General features: G+C 41.6%; 1 pseudogene; it reads left to right on the forward strand.

The window, feature by feature from the left end:
* Positions 1-1,574: 1,574 nt before the first annotated feature.
* LOC150028049 (uncharacterized) lies at positions 1,575-2,875 on the forward strand (annotated as a pseudogene).
* Positions 2,876-7,401: the final 4,526 nt, after the last annotated feature.

Consider the following 7,401-nt stretch of genomic DNA (forward strand, 5'->3'; position numbering starts at 1 on the left):
AGTTGAAAAGGCAAAATAGAAAAAAAAAAAAGATAAATCACACAAAAAAAGTGTGCATTCTGGCGCTAAAACTGCCGGTAATTGGACATTGATTTTGAAAACTTTATCATAACTAATTGGTGCATGCTTGTGGTGTGATTCCAGCGCCAAAAGTTTGCTAAGATTCTGAATCGTTTGTGTTTAAATTTTCAAAAGCAAATTCAAAATAGCCAGCTCAACATAAATATTTGAAGTCACGCTTTCTGAACCACAAATTTTCCAGTAGTGTTGTTTTGGTTTTTCAAATCAATTCTAGTGCCATTCTTTAGGTTCCTTTTGTGTGTTATCCTTTGTTGAGTGCTTTTTTTTTTATTTGATTGTCCAATATCATTCTGAAATCTTTCTAGTTGTGTCATATCATCAAATCCAATTGCAGTGGTGCTGTTTTTTAAAATTTAATTGTTTCTTGCTTTCTTTTCTTGACCTCTATATTGTTGGTGGATAAATTTCAATTGGTGATTGTTGAGTAGAAATTGACTTGAGGAGAGTCTAGCTCTACTTAGTAGGTACTGTTTTGGAGAATTTAATTGCTTAAATCATAAGAGGTTCAAGGCAAGGAGCAGAAACAAATACAAATACCAAAAACACACCATACACTTTGAAGAGCACAACAAAGAAGAGCAAAAATAAGCCAAAGGAGTGCATAGCTTGGCAAAGCTGAAATTTAATTTTTACCATTCAATTTCTTTGCATTTCTTGAGTTGTAATTACATTTCACTTTTGTTAATTAGTGGATTAATCACGAATTAGACGGTGAGTGTGTCTTCAAAGGCTCAAAGTGTCTAAGTAGCCTCACCTAGGAAACGAGTAGTTTAAGCTTTGTAGATTAGCCTTTGTTAATTATGTTAGCTAGATTTCTCTACGTTAATCTTTGCTTAGTCTTGCTTCAATTTGCTTACGCTTAATTTTTGTTTAAAGCTTTGATAAATTACTTTATTTGTTAAATAGCTTTGCATTGTTTTTCTTGCATAAAATTTGATTTCTCCATCCTCATTGTGTTCTAAGTAATTTACTTAGAAAAAGAATTGTGTGAAGATTTTGAGGGATAGTTTTTGGCTAAGGCAAGACTTGGTACTTAAGTAGTCCTTAGTGACTCACCTCTCTTACCTGGAAAGCTACCTTCATTAACTTTCCTCTTTTTTCTTGAAGTAAAGCACTTCTAAACACAAAGTTTTAGTCATGTCTTCTCACTCCTCTAAATCTATTGAAAGTGATATGAAGTCCCTAAAATCTCTTTTAAAACAACTTTCCAAGGACGTTCAATTAATTTCATATAGACAATTGGAGAATGAGGCCAAAATTAATGAATTGTCTAAAGCAAAGGATGAGAATTCTCAAAATTCAAAAGAATTACATTCTCATGCATCTAGCTCTAAAGATCATGATTCTCTTGGGGAGGAAAGCCTTAGTATAAATGATTATTATCAAGCACCCCCTAGGAGACATAGAAGAGATAGAAGGGAACAAGAGAGGTTAGGGTAGACCTACCCCATTTTCATGGGAAAGAAGATGTAGAAGTATACTTAGATTGGGAAATGAAGGTAGAACAACTTTTTGCTTGCCATAGAGTGAGTGAAGAAAGAAAAGTACCCCTAGCCACTCTTAGTTTTCAAGGAAACGCTATGTATTGGTGGACATCTTTAGAAAGAGATAGGCGTCTTCATAGGGAGCCTCCCATAAAGTATTGGAATGATCTTAGGGGAGCCCTAAGACGCCGCCATATACCCTCCTACTACAATAGGGAGTTAATGGACAAGCTCCAAAGACTCCAACAAAGAAATATGAGTGTTGAGGAGTATAGGCAAAAGATGGAGCTTTATATGATGAAAGCCTCCATTAGGGAGGATGAGACCACCATCATAGCTAGATTCTTAAGTGGGCTCAATCTTGAGATAAAAGATAGGGTTGAACTTCTACCTTATCAAGACTTGAATGATTTGGTTCAACTTTGTATTAAAGTTGAACAACAAAATTTAAGAAATGCTTCAAGTCTAAGGGAAGGTTCATATCCTAACTCCTATCCCAAGAGAGATTTTAAAAGGGATGAGAGTACATCTAAGGAAACACCAAAAGAGACTCTTAAACCCTTAGGCAAGGATACCTTCACTCCATCCATTCACACTAGGGATGTTAAATGTTTTAAATGCTATGGAAGAGGACATGTGCAAGCACAATGTCCAAACCAAAGATCTTTGTTTTTGAAAGGTAAAGATGAATATACTAGTTGTGAAGACGAACCTAGTGAGAAAAAAGAAGGGGGAGAAGAAGAAAGATTGTATCCATTAGAAGGGGAATTAATGATGATTAAAAGAACCCTCAACAATCAATCTAGTGAAACCATGGAAACACAAAGAGAGAACATCTTTCACACAAGATGTAAAGTTTTAGAAAACATATGTTCTCTCATTGTGGATAGTGGTTCAAGTTGCAATTGTTGTAGCACTAGATTGGTTGAAAAATTAAATCTACAAGTAGTCCCTCATCCTAAAATTTACAAGCTTCAATGGATAAATGAAGATGGGGAACTAATTGTAGATAAATAGTGAAAGTCAAGTTTTCTATAGGTAACTACCAAGACAATGTTTTATGTGATGTAGTACCTATGGAAGCTTGCCACATTCTATTAGGTAGACCATGGCAATTTGATAAAAAAACCTTGCACAATGGTCTAACTAATGCTTTCACTCACCAAGAAAAGAATTTCATACTTTATCCCTTATCACCTTCACAAGTGATAGAGGATCAAGTACAAATGAACAAAAAGAGAGAGAAAGAAAAAATAACAAAAATAGAAAAGGTCATTCAACAAGAAGAAAACATTAAAAAAAACATTTGAAAATATGATTCTTGTTGAACAACCTTCAAATTTTGTTAAAGGAACTCTTAGAAAAATTTCTAAAGAAGTTAATCACGAAAATTTAGAACAAAAGAGGAAGCATCTAGAAAGAAAAAATTTGTACTCCTCTTTAAATTTTTGTGAAGAGTTGCCAAACACAAAAGAAAAACAAGAAAAATGGCAACATAGTAAAATTGATTTTCAAACTAACACCTTTGCTTTATTTGATGATTCCCATAGGTGGACGTTTGATCCGGGAGGGCAAGCCTAGTTGAAGAAGCAAGAGGTTGCTATCCGAGATCAAATTTGTAGATCTGAGGATAGATCTTCTCAAGAAGGAGGAGATGATGGACACCATCCAGCCATATCCATCCCCCTAGCCATGAAGAAGAAGAAGAAATGGATTTGAGGACAAATCCTTTTCAAAAGGGAGGGGATGATGGAAGAGGCCCAAACACCAACCCTTTGAGAGGCCATCAAAATGCTAGATTGAGACAACCACTAGAGTCATAGTCAAAGAGGGGTCAAGAGGACACATTTTACATGTCATAGACTCTAGTGTGTCATAGTTTTTCTTACTTTTCTAGTCAAAGTAGAATAGTTTAAATCTTTTTGTAAATGTGATGAAACATTCAAAGTGGTACTTAAAAGGCTAAACCTAAGTTTAATTAGAAATATCCATTTTTAATTAAACTTAGGACCGACCCAATTTGACCCTAGATGAGCGTAAGTTCTAGAAGAATTAGCACATGGTAGCATTCTAGAATTTTACCTCATATGGGCTGAAAATAGGCGCCACTTTTCACATGTGCCAACACTTTGAATTTGGCTCTCATTTCATTTGTATTTGGCTCTTCAAATTCCAGCCCTCCAAGCCTTTATAAGGAGGTTTTTGGTTCATGTTTTCACAAGATTATTTTGAGTATTGAAATGCTGCCAAATTTTTGCCATTCATACTCCCCTGCCTCAAATCTCTCTAAATTTATGTCGTTAATCTTCAATTCTTTCACCTCAAGGAGAGTTGGCCGAACCCCTCTCATCTTCATATTCTTCATGCACCTCTAAGGCTTACACAACTCCTAGGAGAGCCTTATTCCACCTCAATTCGTGAATGCTTCCGCCAAAACCACCACAAAAATCGCAAGATCAAGAGCTCAAAGTGATCACTATCCATCAGCCTCTGATAGGTCACGCCAGCGTTCTTGAGCCCAAAGGGCATCACCTTATAGCAATAGTTGGAGAGCTCTGTCATGAATGTCGTCTTGCATTCATCTCTGGGATGCATTTGGATTTGGTTATATCCTGAGAAGGCATCCAGAAAACTAAGAAGTCTGCAACCTGACGCACTATCCACCAGAGCGTCGATGTTGGGCAACGGATATGAGTCCTTCGGATAAGCCTTGTTCAAATCTGTAAAATCGACGCACATCCTCCACTTCCTGTTGGCCTTCTTGACCAACACCACGTTTGCTAACCATTCAGGGTATTGGATCTGCCTTATGTGGCCAACACTCAGTAGCTTCTGGATCTCTTGCCTGATGATCAAGCGTCTTTCGTCATTGAACATCCTTCGCCTTTGGCAGACGGGCCGAACCTTTGGATCCATCGTGAGATGATGGAACAGGAAATCAGGGTCGATGTCGGGCATGTCCGAGGTGGACCACGCAAAGGCGTCCAGATGCCGTGCTATTACCTCGGGGATATGGTCATGCATCTCCTAGCCTAGAGATTTGCCAAGTTTGAACTTTTTTTCCCCCGATTTCCCTTTCCAGCACCTCACCTGCAGGCTCAGGTCGCCTCTCCCGGGCCGTCTCTGCATGGGCGACCCCTTCTCCCCCTTGAGGCTGGGTGGTGATCGAGCATACACCTCTCTTCGTCTTCAAACTATTCTCATAGCACTTCTTTGCCACCTTCTGGTCGGACTTAATGGTGATTATTGCTCCCTCAAAGGAATGAAACTTCATCTTCATATGTCTTGTTGAGGCCACTGCTTCTATCCTATTTAGGGCAGGTCTGCAAAAAAGGATGTTGTAAGCCGAGGGAGCGTTGATGACGAGGTATCTGATACTGACGGTGCGGGACGTGGTGTTGTCTGTTAAAGTAGTCCTTAGCTCCACGTGCCCCCTCACTTCTACCTGGTCTCCAGTGAAACCGTAGAAACAGCCGTCGTAAGGTCTCAACTGGTTGGGTGACAGCTAGAACTTGTTGAAGGTCGACCAAAACATTACATCTGTCGAGCTCCCTTGGTCGAGGAGGACTCGATGTACCCTTCTCCCTACTATCACTACTGAGATTACCACTTGGTCATTATCATGTGGGACCACATCCAGTAAATCAGCCTTTGTGAAGTAGAGGACGGGCTCAGGTGACTAGTCAGGTTCCCATGCTTCTACTGCCATCACCTCTCTAGCATACTTCTTTCGCTAGGAGGCGGTGCATCCTCCTCCTGAAATACCCCCAGAGATCGTGTTGACCTCACCATGGACTGGTATTTCATGTCCCTGATCCCCTGCTGGGGTTACTACTATTGAGGCTCTGTGACCTTCCTCTAGGTATTCCTTTAGGAAGCCATCCTTCACCAAATCAGTCAATTGGTGACCGAGTGCCAAACAGTTGTGCAAGTCGTGCCCACAGGCTCGTGAAACTCGCATCAGGTGTCCCTGCTTGACCCCAACGTCTTGTCACTCTTTGGGGATGGCTTTAGCTTGTCGGCCACGTTTGGGATAGCGATCAACTCGTTGAGATTTACCCTGAACTTGTGTCTACAAGGCTTGCCTTTCTTCGCTCGTGCCCTAGTCTGATGCTTTTTTCAGCTCGTAAGGTACATTCATGTGCGGTGATGTCTTCTTCGTCGTAGTTTCATGTACCCTCATGAGTTGTGCTCGGTTGTTCTCCCGAGGTCTTGTCGGTCTAATGCTTCCTCATTTTACCATTACCTCCTCCTCTGCGCAGATGTGGGCGACAACTCGGCATCTAATTTTGCTAAACGTCTTTGGTCGACACTGTATTAAGGAATCGCTGAAGAGCCCTGATAGAATTCTCCTCCTGAAGGCGTGCACCATCATAGCTTCATCATTGGTGTGCAAATTTACCACCAACGCCCCGAACCGATTCAGGAAGTCCTTCAGGGGCTCCCCTTGGTACTGCTTCACATAAAAAAGGTCGAAAGAGACAAGGGTTGGAGCACGGTTGACTATAAATTGCTCCCTGAATAATGTAGAAAATTGATCAAACGAGATGATGTGTCCATGGGGGAGACTATTGAACCAATCCAACGTTGTATCTGAGAACGTTCCCATGAATAACTTGCAATGCATGACATCTGTTCTTCCTGAGATCATCATTTGAGTGCGGAAATTTGTGATGTGGGCCTCCGGGTCTTCAATGCCTGTGAAAGTGATTTTTGGAGTCATGAAATTGGTGGGTATCACGACATTCATGATCGCCTAGGAGAATGGTATGGGGTGAGCCCTAACTGGAATGGGCGGGCTTTGCTCCCCTGCTGCACGCTCCCCTATGCGTTGCAGATCTCTACGCAATTCTTTATTGGCCTGACGTAGCTCTTCATTGTCTCTCGGCGACACATCCAACTCGATCCTAAATTGGTCTTGCCTAACTGCCTGCTCGGCTCGAACCTCAATCAGAACCCTTTCCTGATCAGCTTTGGATGTCGCCACTGTCTACTGAAGAGTGTGAATAGTCTCCATGAGTTGCTGCATGGTAACGTTGTCACCTTCTTCCAGTCCAGCGGTGCCTTGCCTTGTATTCCTCATGTTGTCTGATAGCTCTGATCACAACTGTGGATGAGACCTAGTTTTATCGGGCCCCACGGTGGGCGCCAAATGTTCTTGTCGGTTGATCTAGTCGTCGGTTGACTCTGGGAGCAGGTCGTGACTCCGTCTGTCTCTGCTGGAATTTTCTCTTTCCCTGGGATGTTGGAACGTGGCTCCGTTTGAAAACCGAGGGGGCCCTACCTGTTGATTGCACTCCGACAATCAAGTCAGTATTGGGCTAAGAAACAATGAGTAAGTAAATATTTTTAGTCTTAGAAACGGTGTACCTTTACCAGGGATCACGAATCTCTTTAATAGACTACTGATCCTGCCGGTTGACTCAGGTGCAAGAGTCTTGCCACGTTAAAGGTATCTACTCTCGATCAGCTTCGCATCACGTTAGCTTCCGTCCTTCACACCTCGATTCTCCGCAAGAACCTGAAAAAGACAGAGTGGCGTCGCTGCGGCCGATCGCGCTCCGACACTCAAGTCAGTGACGGAATCACCAAATACTATGAGAGAAAAGCTAAAACTCAAGGAACCGTGCAAATGCTCTCTCAGCGTACTCAAGTGTTCTCAAAGCGTAAAGAAGTGTTCTAAACGCGCGTACCTCAGAAGTTCGTTAGATTTCCTTATATACCTGAGCACTTTCTCTCTCCTGACGGTTACACCTCTGGACACGTGGCTCACATCCAGCTGTACACGTGTCACCATCTGGAGCCACCTTCTACTTGAGCGTCACCTCTACTCTTC

This window comes from Phaseolus vulgaris, chromosome 4 (assembly GCF_051622355.1).
Source record: "Phaseolus vulgaris cultivar YP4 chromosome 4, ASM5162235v1, whole genome shotgun sequence".
Taxonomy (NCBI): Eukaryota; Viridiplantae; Streptophyta; class Magnoliopsida; order Fabales; family Fabaceae; genus Phaseolus; species Phaseolus vulgaris.